Below are 13674 nucleotides of genomic sequence, written 5' to 3' on the forward strand. Positions count from 1 at the left end.
TCTTGTCTGAGCAGAGTACAGGTCTGTGTTCGAACGTGTCTGCTCAGGAATTCTGGGCTTTTGTTGAGGAAAGAACACGTCAGTGACTTCACTGTTATATCCATATCCTGTGATTGCTTTCACTTATCAGGGTTCACTATTTTCCAAGCTTTCTAAGGTTGTATTTAGATAACTCAAGCTTGATTATTTACAGACTTAGAGCTAAATTACTTTCTGATGAGATTCCACCAGTACAAGTGGACTTCCAGCAGGGCTGATGGATTTAGCTGAATTATTTGAGTTTTGACTGTGGAGAGCTCTTAAGATACGAAGGGAGCATTAAGGTTTTCATGGCTTTCCAAGGCTGGATGCAGACCTAAAGGAAAAAGAAATGTTCTTTTATGGACTTCCATCTCCAAGACGTGTTATATTCTGAAAAGGAAAAAAAAATTCTCCAGTAGTTCACTGACTAAAGATTTCCCTTTTGGGGACTTTTTTTTAGTGTGTATGTCAGGGAGAAGGCAAAGCTGTCACAAAACCAAGTGCAAAAGTACTTGGTGCAAAACCAAGCTAAGCAATACAAGCCCCGGCGACGCTGATTGCTGGTCAGTGCGTTACCATCACAGACGCTCTGGTACATGACCAGTGCCTCCTACCCTGCCCTTCACTCCATCCATAACAGCTCCTGCAAAATTGCAGCCCTAAAATTGATCATTCGGCAAAGCCAGCCCCTCAGCTTCTCCTTTTTCCTTGCCACTTGCCCTTCCCCTCCTTGCTGATTACTTGAAGTTTATAGCACTTCCGATGGTGTCATAATCCTGCTGAGCATGAGGTCACCATCTCCCTTCTTATCAGCGAGGCCACGGGAGAAGAAGAGAAGGTGCTGCCGTCCGGGCACTGACCAACACACCCGAGACTGGCAGCTACCTGGGGCCTGGGACCATGTGCAAAGCAAGATCAGAAAGCTGAAGCCAGCAACGGGTGGGCAGACCTGACCGCTGCTGCAGGACACCAGCATCTGCTTAGATGCGACACTACCAAAACTGAGACGGTCTCATAAAGAGTCATGTCACTCCTGTCCTAAGAAACTTTTCGTGGGGTAAGGATGACATTCCTCCTTTTTTTTTAAAGTTGTGTATGACTCGAATTTTTAAGCACCTGCCATTGAAGACAGTGAGAACAGTCAATCCCAGGAATAGAAACAAAGCAAAATCAGCAGGACAGACAAAATTGGCATCAAAAAAGGGCTCAAAACATTTTAGAAATCTGTAAAACTAAATGGCTTTTTGTTGTTGCTGTTTTCATGTTTTTAAGAAATTCTCAAATAAGAAAGGCACTAAAAACCTGAAAAAATGCAGGATTTAGACACTAACCAGCACTACTCTGAGATGAACCAAATGAAGGACAAAAGGTAGTATTAGACCATTCTGCTTGAAGAGTTGAAGAAAGGGAAATTTGAGCCAGACAGAGGGATTCAGCAGACGATCAAAGATACTATATAAGAAAGTCTAGTAACTTGAGTTAGGAGAATGACCATTTTTTAGGTGGTTGGACATTTAATTAGGCAACTGCAAAAACAGAGACCATTTGTTTTCTAGCATTTACAGTGGAATGAAAATAGATCAAGCAGCTGAGCTACTCTGGATTTCACAGGCTAATGCAGGGACTGTCAGCACCAAATTCTAAAGCCATATATGCTTATGAATTTACTGTAAATTAAAAGCTTATCTTCCGTCTTTAATGAATCATTTTCACATGCACAGTGTGCCTGCATTGCCAGTTGCAATCATTCACAATCCAAGCACTCTGTGCCTGAGGATGAACTCCAATTTTAGTGGGAAAAATGCCGGACATTGTTGATAATGCATTAAATAATTAACTTTTTGGTTTGCGTAGACATTTTGCTCACTAGCAGAATATTTGCCAGGAAAATCTAGTGTCCCACGTTGGAATCAAAGGGTTTTGTTTTAATTTTTCTATGAGTGTATGTACTGCTCTGCAGTAAACTACCTAAGCTTTGATAAAGTTTTCTGTTCTTTATATTTTTAACCTGGTTTTACTATCATAAAAGTATGCAGTTTAACTTTGTTACCATGCATTTGCATGGTAATTATGAACTTAGACCATAGACAGGAACTCCACTGCACCAGAAACTGTGCAAACACAAAACGAATAGATAAATTACAAATTCTTAGGAGAGGAATCAAGAATTAGGTGAGAAATAACAGTTGGATACACACAGACCACTGCAAGAGTCAAAGAAAAATGCTTGGATGAGTAGATGAGCAGATTTTTTTTATGTGTGTGGAGTTTGAGAACCCAGTCTTTGGAAACAAGCCAGTGTTGCCCAACACACTGCGTCCAGAAGGAAATCAGGCAGAGTAGGGAACATTACAGAGTGGCAAAACTATGTTGGTTCGGGATTTCATCATTAATGAGCAATTTTAGAAATGACGCTATCATGGACCGCTCTCTTGCAACTGCATGGAACACGTCATGACCACAGAGTGAGGCCTCTCAGCCACCTAGTTTTGTAGGTAACTCCAAACTCTCCTAGAAATGGTCCCTGGCTGTGCTATTTTCCACACTGTGCCCAGGCACAGGACTCGGCCAAAGCTGAGCCAGGACCATGCCAAGACTTGCATGGGATGGCAGATGAAGTACCAGAGCTTAGTACTGTAGCTACGTCGAGCTGGTGAGAGCAGTTAGGAGCTAAGCGCAGTACAACATGTGGAATTCAGAATCCATGGGTAGATTGTTCCAGGGAAGTCATGTGAGGACTCTCTCCCTGTTGCCACCCTGTCAAAAAGAACAGAATATAAAAGAAAGAGGAAAATAGTGTCCTGCTGCTAACAGAAGGCTGCAGTTCCTGTACAAGCATTCGGCCTTCTCCATAGCATCTTATCTGCATCATGGCCACACTTGCACTGTAAAACAGCAAAACATGACCTAGCACAAGGAACCATAAAAAATGACGAGCATTGTTTGGTGGGTTATTTTATGTTGAGCAGCAGATGGTTGGATGTGCTAGACAATTGAACACAATATAGAACTTTCTGAAGCTAAGAATCTAGTTTCAGGATTTCCTAAGGCAGAGAAAGATGCATGTTGTTGAGACCACGGAAAGACAGCAGTTCTGCTTCAGTCTGTTCTGATTATGTTTTTATTTAAGTAGAATAGTGAAAGATGGTAGTGAGGCAGTATATGAGAGCAGTCCTGGACTGTTACAGTGGGAGGATTTGCACAGATACCCATTTACTAAGAACACACGATACAGGATTGTATTCTACACTAATGCATTAAAGGGAGCGCTGGTCAGAATCTGCAGCCAGTACACAGCCAGCTAGCTGTATTTATCTGTATTTATGTGGACAGTGAGGTGGATTAGGAATTGGCTGGACGGCAGAGCTCAGAGGGTGGTGATCAGCGGTGCAGAGTCTAGTTGGAGGCCTGTAGCTAGCGGGGTCCCCCAGGGGTCAGTCCTTGGTCCAGTTCTGTTCAATTTATTCATCAATGACCTGGATGAAGGCACAGAGTGCTCCCTCAGCAAGTTTGCTGATGATAAGGAACTGGGAGGAGTATCTGATACCCCAGAGGGCTGCGCTGCCATCCAGAGGGACCTGGACAGACTGGACAACTGGGCAGTGAGAATGCTTACAAAATTCAAGAAGGCCAAGTGCAAGGTCCTGCACCTGGCGAGGAATAACCCCAGACACCAGTACAGGCTGGGGACCGACCTTCTGGAGAGCAGCTCTGCGGAGAAAGACCTGGGTGTCATGGTGGATGACAAGTTGACCATGAGGCAGCAGTGCCCTCGTGGCCAAGAAGGCCAATGGGATCCTGGGGTGCATTAAGAAGAGCATCTCCAGCAGGTCGAGGGAGGTGATCCTGCCCCTCTACTCAGCCCTGGTGAGGCCACATCTGGAGTATTGTGTCCAGTTCTGGGCTCCACAGTACAAGGGGGATGTGGAGCTGCTGGAGAGAGTCCAGCACAGGGCCACAAGGATGATCAGGGGCCTGGAACATCTGCCCAATGAGGAGAGGCTGAGGGAGCTGGGCCTGTTCAGCCTGGAGAAGAGAAGGTTGAGAGGGGATCTAATCAGTGTCTATAAGTACCTCAAGGGAGGCAGTGAGGATGGTGCTGGCCTCTTTTCAGTGGTGGCCACTGACAGAACTAGAGGTAATGGCCACAAACTGAAGCACCAAAAGTTCCACAGGAACTTAAGGAAAGTTTCTTAACAGTGAGGGTGACAGAGCAGTGGAACAGGCTGCCCGGAGAGGTTGTGGAGTCTCCTTCTCTGGAGATCTTCAAAACCCACTTGGACGCAGTCCTGTGCCACGTGCTCTAGGTGACCCTGCGTGTGCAGGGGGGTTGGACTAGATGACCTCTAGAGGTCCCTTCCAACCCTAAGCATTCTATGATTCTATCATTCTATGTCAAATATGGCATTATTTGCTACGGCCTCTCACTTCCCGGAATGACTGCCCAATGACAAGAAATTGGATGTGATATGCCTGGGAAACAAAACTGCAAGTATTATCAGCAATCCCTGGGCTCGGTTGCACGTTGTTTTCTCTTTGGGATTAGTACCCATACCCTGATAGCAACTGCCTTCACTGGCTTGGTTTTTTTTTTTTTTTTTTTTGCTTTGTTTTGTTTTAAAACTGCAGTGAAATTGTTATTGTGATTTTGTAATCGGAAATGCAGGAGAATAAAAACAAACAGGAACTCAAGCTTGAGATCGTATCAGGACCAGCCAGACATTTTGCTTTAGTTGTGAATGGTACAAAAAGCAGGACATGGAGCGAGGAGAACTGCAGAGAGACTTTCAAAATATAACTGGAAAGTTAATGCAAAATAGAAGGATTAATTGCCAACTGCTCTGAAATGAGCTCCTGGCTGGGCTCTGCTGTGTGTTTGTGCTGGGGACCAGCCCATGTCCCTAAACCAGCTCTGAAAACCTGCTCTTGAAGCCTGCAATTGGCAGCCTCCTCTTTAACTTATTTTAACCAATTCTCCTTTATCCCTTTTCTTGCCCATTCCGCCCTCTTGCTCCAGCACTACTTTTGTTACCATTAACTTGTTTTGAACTAGCACAGCCCACTTCTGCTTTCTGTGAAGAGACTTCAAAAGTGTAGCAGTCTTCCTCAGTTCATTTTTATCCTGGTCATGCACTTTCCTACTGTGCAAGGTAACAGGTGTAAACAGGTACTAAAATACAATTTTAGTGGAATCACTGACAGGTGGAAATAAAAAAAAAAAGATTTCATTACTTTTAATTACAATGATAAAACAAACAATGCTGTGTACAGCATTGCTGTTTGAACTGAGGGGCTTTTAATTCCAGGCTCTTTACAATCACAAAGTCCTTTAGAGAAACGGAGTCCCTCTCCCGATCTCTGGTTTTCCAGTTTACAAAACAGACTAGACACACCCTTTTGGCACCTACTGAAAAGAGTTGGGGGCCAGAAAAAAAAGCGAGGTATTTTCCGAGATTGTCGTGTCTTGAAATGACGGTGTTAGACTACGGCAGGAGCCACGGGCGGCCTCTCCCAGGGCTCCGCGAGGGGAGCGGAGCGGAGCCGAGGGGAGCGGAGCGGAGCGGGGCGGGAGGGACCTCGCGGCCGCTGGCGCAACCGCCGCCCGCCTCCCCATTGGCCCGCGGCGTCACCTCAGCGCGCCGCCCCCCGCGCTGAGTCACGGCCGCGGGGCGGGGCCTCCAACGGCTGCCAACGGGCGCCAACGGCTGCCAACGGCTCCCGCGGGCAAGGACCGCTGTGCGCGCGTGCGTGAGGCCGCGGCGGCGGCTCCCCGCCACGGCCCTGTGCGATGTGAAACGCCCGCGCACCCGCCCCGCGCTCTGTCCGCCCCGCCGCCTCCCGGCGGTCCCTCCTCCGGGGCGGCACCGGGCGGCGGGGCGCGTCCCGTCCCCATCCGCGTCCCCGTCCCCGCGGCGGGCGGCGCGCACAAAGGCTGCGGCGGCGGCCGAGGCAGCGCGGGTTCTGCTTGCGGCCCCGGCAGAGGTTCGTGACCAGGGACGGTGGGAGAAGCGGCGGGGCTGGCGGCGTGGGGTGGCGGGAGGGCAACACGCCTGAAACGCCTAGTGACAGGCTGGCAGGGGTGGCCTTTTCTGTGTGACAGTGAGCTTTCATATATGTATATACATAATATGTTTATATGTGATGAGTGTTATCTCCTTTGAGAGGTTTTTGAATTATTTTTCAGGTCTTCAGTAAAAGGAGTTATATTTTGTAGGGAGGAGGAGGTAAAGCCAAAACATCTGAAAGCTTAGTTTTACACACTGAAAAGGCTGAGTGGTATTTTTATTATCTCTGTCAAAAAGAGAAATGTATTTTATGAGTGGGTAGAGGCCCCTGCTAACAGGAGGGTTTCAGTGTTTATGTTCCCGACTAACCAGCAAATCTCTCTTCCTTTCCCCTCTATCGTCATCACCTCAGTAGACCCATTAACCTCTGATGTGGTTCACAGTCTGGAAGGAATTTTGGGGTGGTCAGTTTGTCTGTTGTTATTCTGTGTGGTTTTATCAGTGTCATGGCTGGCTCAGGAAGCTAAAATTGGCAAATGCTTCATATGTATAGTTAAAGTTTTGCTGTTGCTTGTGTACCTGGTCAGAAGTCAGAGGGATATGCACCTATTACAATAAAAGGGGCCTAATTCCCAGAAACCAACCTAGGAAAAAAAGTGGAGAGAAGGTGAAGGAGATAACATAATTGAACTGAATCTTTTCCATTGTATGATTTTAGGCATAAAGCCATGAAAATTATATCTAGTGATTTTACTACATTCCGTTTCTCTAGTAGCTGTGTTTCACTAAGGTAGGGATTACCTGATAACATCTACTTTCTGACTCAGGTAAGGGAGTTGGGCAAGATTTAGTCTTTGGTCTTTTTCCATAACTATGGGTAAGCAGGTATATCTAATATATCTGTATATCTCTACAGTAAAACACGTATGCTCAGCAGTGATCAAAATCACTCCAAATAACGTAAAACCTTACTTTAAACTCTGAAAATGCAGAAAACATAGAGTTAAAATCTAAAGAAGAAATTTATTTTCTAACCCACTGAAAGAAAGCATGCCAAGTCACACAAATGCCAGCACAGAGCTGAACTGCATCTGTGCCTCCACTCTGATTTATGTTCCCTCTCTGACATCAGGACAATAGTGCCGGGCAGCCCAGTACATCACCTGCCATATATTCTCCTGTTCTTTCAGTAGTTCCCAGATTTCAAGCATCAGTTTGTACTTTTTGATTCATTGTAAAGTTTGATCCTGTTTGTGTGGTATGAGTCCAAAGGGATGTCTGTCTTTGTTTGACTTCCTTAAAAGTACCTCTGTGAGAAGGGAAGCATTGTACAGTTGAGTACAGTGAATGGTTGAGAGGTTGCTGGCAGACCACAGGCTTAGAGAGACTTAAACTGACCATGAAGGGGTCTCCTTCTGAACCTGAGAATTCATTACTAGCAAGTTTTGAGTCTTTGTGATTTCAGCTGCTCTCAAGAAAATATTAATGAAAACCTTGTGGGGAGTTGGACCAAACAGTGTTTTGCATATTTAAAAGACAATAATGAGAGCACTTTTTTTACCATTGCTTAAGTGAATAGTTACCTGATAGTCATAGTTTGTATCCGTATAGTGTGTAAGTGCATGTGTGAGTGGATGAGTCGTATTGGCAGATATTGGAGGTACTGGCAACTTGGAAGAAATCAAGTTAGACGTTTGATCCATTTGACGCTCTGCAGAAGCTCTGTTTTTTGCCACTGGCCTTCGTTAATGAGAATAGGAGTCAAATAACTCCTAATAGAATCAGTAGTCCCAACCCTAAAATATTTATGGAGATATGACTGGCAGGAAGCAAAATGCTTTTTTTGCTGGGTGTTGAGCCAGACACATGCTGCTTGTTGCTTTCTGATTCGGGATGCTTTCTGATTTGGGTTTCCCAGAAGTATTTGTCAAATCACCTGCAGGCAGGTGGTCTGTCTCATACTGCTGCAACAGTGGGAAGGTCCAGAAAAATTATGCTTATAACGAGGTTTGGACTAGGTCCAATAGCTCCATGGTCCTATTTACAGGACTGCCAGAATCACACAGCTCAACACAGTGCTCTGGAATTCTCTTCTCACAACTGGTCGCAATCAGGGACATGGCTGCTCATTGCTTTCTTCCAGCTCATGTGTCCAGGTTTCCTTTCCCAGGAACATAATGTGTGGGCAGGATGCTTGTCCATCTCTGTCTCATGTGCTTGGCATGCTGAGGTTCAGATACAGCCAGACTGACAGAGCCCTCTTGAAACCAGACTTGGTTGACTAACCCTCCTTTATGTTTAAGTGTTAGTGACTTAACCAAGATCATGCACCTTGTAGCAAAGTATGAGCAGAAACCAAGGTGTTCTGCAGTCCTAACATAGTGCCATCACTGCTCCTCAGCAGAAAGACTGAGTGTTTGATTTTGCTCTGAGAGATGCACGAGCAGTGACTTTGGGGTTCTGATCAGGAGCTTGCTCAGAAAACTGTGATGGGGGTTCATGGCAATGGCCCTGGGATGGACTGATCTAGGAACTAATCAACAGGTAAAGAGCAGGACTTCAGAACTTAGTAATGATTTTCAGTATCCAGCTTGAAATGAGTTAAAAAGCCAAGAGATTTGAATGTGCTGGTCACATAGCATTATGTGACTGCATAAAATGTTAGCCATTTAATAAGAAGTACCTCAGTTAAAGATATGGAACAATATTTTTTCTTGAGCTTTTGTAGTTAATCATTTCTGTAGTTGCTATACAGACATATAACATTAATTTTAATTGGAAAATATCCATCAAGGGAATCTTCATCTGAAATACTTCCTTCTCTTCCCTATGGTTTTGTCATAAATCTTCCTGGAAAGCAAATGTTTTTCAAGACAAAGAACAAGTCAATGGAAGAATGCCATTAATTACTGTAGAAGGAGTTGATGTTTAATAATGCAAACAATATTGAATTGCCCTACAGTCAAGAAAATAAATGTTTGATGCATAACAAAACAGTAGTGGTGAGTCCTCATCTAAGAGCTTTTGAATTGCCAACCATTACTTTCTTGTGGATTAGGAATAATTCACTTGAAGGCCAAAATCTGATCTCCAGGGGTAGTATGGGTTCCCTTTTGTATCTTCAAAACAGAAGCTGAGGGCAGTTCTGGATACCAATGGATCAGGTTTTCAAAGTTGTTGCGGTTCCAATGTCAGCAGCAGTACTGCAATGATATATTTTAACGGAGAACCAGCTTGTCAGACTTTGGCTGTATACCACAATTTCACAAGTTGTATGGAGAAATTTTTAGGAAGGTCTATTGGTTTTATGCTTATGTCTATCAGTTCAGTCATGGACCAGGGTCTTAGCATGATGTCGGGTATTAAAAGACATAATCAAAAAACATGTCTGTATGGATAGGTTTTCACTGTGCTAAGCATGTTTGGGTTGTGTCACGCTTAATGTTGCTGCAGATCTTCCCCTAGGTGGCTTGCAAAACTAATCCACAGTTGTATCTGTGGAACCCTAAGAAAAGGGCTGGAAGGGACAAAAACCATCACATCCATGTTAATAAATAAAACAGTGTCCAAATCCATTCTTTGGGGCTGAGACCAGTGAGAACAATCTGTTCTCATCTGTTCTGTAAAGCCTTGAAGACGGCCATGGGAATTATCCATATTCGATCTTCACTTAGGAGCTTTTCCTGGGCTTCACTTAGGAGCCTTTCCGCATGTGAGAGCGCTGGCTGGCCTGTGCCAAAAATGTACCAGAAACAGAATTGTTAGTTTAAATAGATTCAGTAAAGATAACTGGATTTTAACAGCTATATCTTTGATGTGATATGGTTTTAGTACTTTGGATATAGGATCACCTGTTCTTAAACAGTTGCCAGCGCATGTCTTTCTGCATGTGAGATTCTATACCTTCTGAAGGAGATCTTTGAAAACTTATAGTTATCCTAACTAAACCAACATCCCAAAATCCCACCATGGAATGTAAGTCATGGCTTTTCAAAAACTATCTGTCTTTGGAGTGTGTTGGATGGAACTTTTATCCCTAATTAACTCCAATGTTTTTGGATATCTAACCCATTATTCACTGTGTTGTGGAACCCAGAGAGGCACCAAGTCTTGCCGAAGCAAGAGAGATCTTCACCTATAACAACGTTCAGCATTTTATCATACCAAAAACTGTAGATAAGGATGAAACAGGGAAGAGCTTGGGTATAAAATATTTATTTATTTTTTAACTTTTTTTTCAAATAGGTGATAATTTCTGAAATATGATGTCTGTCTTTAACAGTCATAAGAGTTGCAAATTTTCAGAGCCTCCTGGCGTGGGATGCTGGTTCATCTGACATAAAAAATGCTGACAGAAAATACCAAATACCAGTAATTTCTTAATAGATGCATAATGCAGAGTTGGACTGTGTGTTCTGGCAAAAGAACAAATCTTAAAATTCTGACTGAAGACTGCTGAAGTACAGGTTGTTCTTGCTGCAAGCTTAGATGAAAAGGATTCTGAATTCTCTCAGCAGCAAAAAATACCATATGCTGGGTCTGATGGGGAAGCTTGCTTGCATGGCATGAGACAATAATTTTTACTGAATTTATTAAATAGCAAACAGGCATTAAGGGTTAAACTCATGACGTAAACTCATGTTTACTGCTGAGGTAGCTGCCACGTGGCCAGTAAGTGAAAGACTTCATGGAGCAGCCAAAATGTTGTTCCAAACCCACATGCAGCCTCCCTGGGGTTTAAGGAATGTTGGTTTCCTGGAGTACTGGCCTGGTGTGTAACTGACTGCAGGGTCAGAGTGTAAACCGACAAACCTCAGGCTCCAAACAACTTCAGCTTTGGTTGGATGAACTCTGGTGCATTTTTCCTACCTTTGAGGGCAATTTCTGAACTTGCATCTCGCATTGTAACTACGGCATCTTTTATTCCTTAACACTTTAAAAATAAAAGACTGGTTTTTATTTTTTTTTTAATAAAAGTCTGGTTTTCTGGGAAAATGGGGTTTATGTGATTAGTCCGTCAACCTGGTTTTTAATTCACTAGTGACTTTATTCCACATGGTTCAGCCCAGCTTGGAAGAAGTATCCATTACCAACTGGCAGTTTGAAAATGGTCCTTTCTTTTAGAGCATAAGAAGTTTTTACTGTGTAGTTGCCAGCTGTGTTGTGCCAGTTGGCCTCAGAGCTTGAGGACAGTGTCTAGACCTCTTACTTTACTAGCAGAAAAGTAATCATAGTGTCCTATGGGAAGGCAGACAGTATGGCTAACACTTGTGAGCAGGAGTAGTTGTAAAATTCTCTGTTTAGGGATTTAGTGGGGCTTCCAGTGATTAGGTAGTAGAATGTGAAATCTTGTTCTGTAGTGGCCTTCCTTGTGGAACTTGTTGAGAAGATACATGAGTCTTCATATCCCTGATCATTTATTCTTAACCACCATAAACTGTGGGGCAAGTGTAATGTCCCAGCAAGTCCTTCCCATACAGGAAAAAGGAGGTGGCAGCTCTGTTGCACCTACAAAGCGTCAACTAAGCATTAACTGGCGTGAACTACAGTATGTAATTTTGAGACTAAGTATAGCCATTTTTAAATTTAATCTTAACTCAGAAATGTGTTTTTTATTATACTTTAAGTCAGAGAAATCACAAGTAGAACTATTTCTGAAAGGCCAAAAAAAAATTACAACTTCCTGTCAACTTGGAGGCACACTTCTGAATTTTAGTTACATTACGCTGCCTCCTTTTTAAGGAGATCAGATGAGGGCCACCAGGATAATTAGGGGCTTAGAATTCATGACTTATAAGGAGAGACTGGAAGGATAACTGGTTCTGTTCGGTCTTAGGAGGCTTCATCTACCGATTCAGGGGGAGTGTCAAGGAAATGGAGCCAGACTCTTCCTTAGAAGTGCAGTGGTAGGACAAGAGGCAACAGACACAAGTTGCAAGAGGGGACATTCTGATTAAATATTAGTTAAAAAAAAGAATCACTGTGAGGATGGTCAAACATTAAAATAGCTGCCCAAGTAGTCTAAGAAATCTCCATGCTTGAAGATATTCAGAACTCAGGTGAACAACGTGTAGGGCAACCTGGTCTAAGGTGGCCCTTCTTTGAGTAGACTTCTGGACCAGAAGACATCTTGGTCTGTTCCAGCCCAAGTTCTTTTTAGATGTATGACACAGTTTAGGGTGTGTCACAGATTTAAAGTGTAGTTTTCTCTGAAACTTCTTATCTTTAGGTATGTATTCAGGAAGTTACACGTCTGACACATCTGTAATCGGAGCCCAGAAGTGCTTCTTCGGGTTGAATGCTGGAGAACTGATTATGATTGTTGCCTCCATTGCAGTGTGTCTCCTAAGAGTGTGTACGATTGCTCTAACAGTTAACTCCTTGTATAATGTTAAATATTTTTAAAAAGCCAGTCGGGGTTGTGTCTTGATGCTCATGTACCACAACAGAAACAGAGAAGGAAACAATGGACTGGTTAGTGTCAGGAGGTGATTGTTAATCAATTAGAAAAATTATGCATGCAGAGACAAATCTTAATTACAGCATTTCCTAACTTTCCAGTATTTGGTTGCAGTGCTTTCACTGTATTTGTTAATAGTTATTTGTTTCTAAATACAAGTTGCAGTTAAAAATTTGAACTATTTTTATAGCACTTCACATTTGTGGGCTTTTGTTGTTTATGGAAGAACAGGGCTGAAAGAGAGTCTCTGTTGCAGCAGACGATGCTGGTTAGTACAAGCCGTGCAGCTTGGGTCGTGTGACAGGCTCTCAGTGTCTGATCTCAGTCCTGTTCTCAGTGGCCATGGGAGTTTTACCATTGACCAGCCCGGCAGTGCTTCTTTTCCTGCTGCTATCCCATTGCCCTGGTGTACAGTACAGTTCGGCAGAGAGCTCTGTGCATGGAGGGCATTTGTACTGTGTGAACACAACTTGTCTGAAATGAGCATCTTAGTATCTGCAAGAGGTGTGGAACAGGAATTAAAACAACAGATGTTGAAAGTCCTCAAAATATCTAGTCTTTGAGACATTTATACTTTGAGAACGCTTAAGCCCTGTGTAGGGGACTAAATCTATTAATAGAAACTGCCAAGTAAATCCAGTAGCAGGAGAGGTAGAGCCAACCAAGCGATCACTTCAACCATCAACCCCTACCCAATTTTAAATAAACCTTCTCACGTTGAAAATGTGTTTTAAAAGAATAGTAGAGTTGCAGTAGGAAGCACTTCAAAGTTACGAAGTTGTGGAGTGAAGGTTTTATGTCAAACATTAATGCATATCTATTGAACAAATGTGGTAGGACAACCTTTTAACAGCGAAAATTCCTGCAAAGTAGGAGAATAGACTTTGACTTTAATGTAGTGGAAATTGAGATCTACTGTCTTGCCTTGCCCTTAAAAGCCCTTAGGAACCAATGAGAGAAGTGTTTTCAGTGTTGAGAACAAATACATGATACAAGGAAAGACGTTATATTGGAAATAATGCTTTTTGCAGATAATTGGAAGCATATTTATGAGCTGCAGAGACTGAAAGGCTGAGAGTGGTTTTGAATGCAGCTAATTTTATGACCTTTTGAATCCTGTTGTAATTCTCCAAATAACAAGGTCTCTTGTTATCGTCTTCTAATAGTGCTGCTCCATGCTGTCAGTTG

General features: G+C 43.3%; 1 protein-coding gene across 3 annotated transcripts in view; it reads left to right on the forward strand.

Annotated features, from left to right (window-relative positions):
* The first annotated feature begins 1060 nt into the window (after nucleotides 1-1060).
* The window catches only part of LPIN1 (lipin 1), a 43176-nt gene continuing 30562 nt past the window's right edge, over nucleotides 1061-13674 (forward strand). For 2 of the 3 annotated variants that reach the window (XM_088536237.1, XM_088536235.1), the window contains exon 1: nucleotides 5943-6003. The gene's annotated coding sequence lies outside the window, so the exon portion shown is untranslated. Of the gene's footprint in view, nucleotides 1079-5942; nucleotides 6004-13674 lie in introns of those variants that run through there. The other variant, XM_088536236.1, reaches the window with a different exon arrangement.

The sequence above is a fragment of the Tinamus guttatus genome, unplaced genomic scaffold (genome assembly GCF_059628265.1).
Source record: "Tinamus guttatus ecotype Peru unplaced genomic scaffold, ASM5962826v1 Tinamus_guttatus_pri_ptg000653l, whole genome shotgun sequence".
NCBI lineage: Eukaryota > Metazoa > Chordata > Aves > Tinamiformes > Tinamidae > Tinamus > Tinamus guttatus.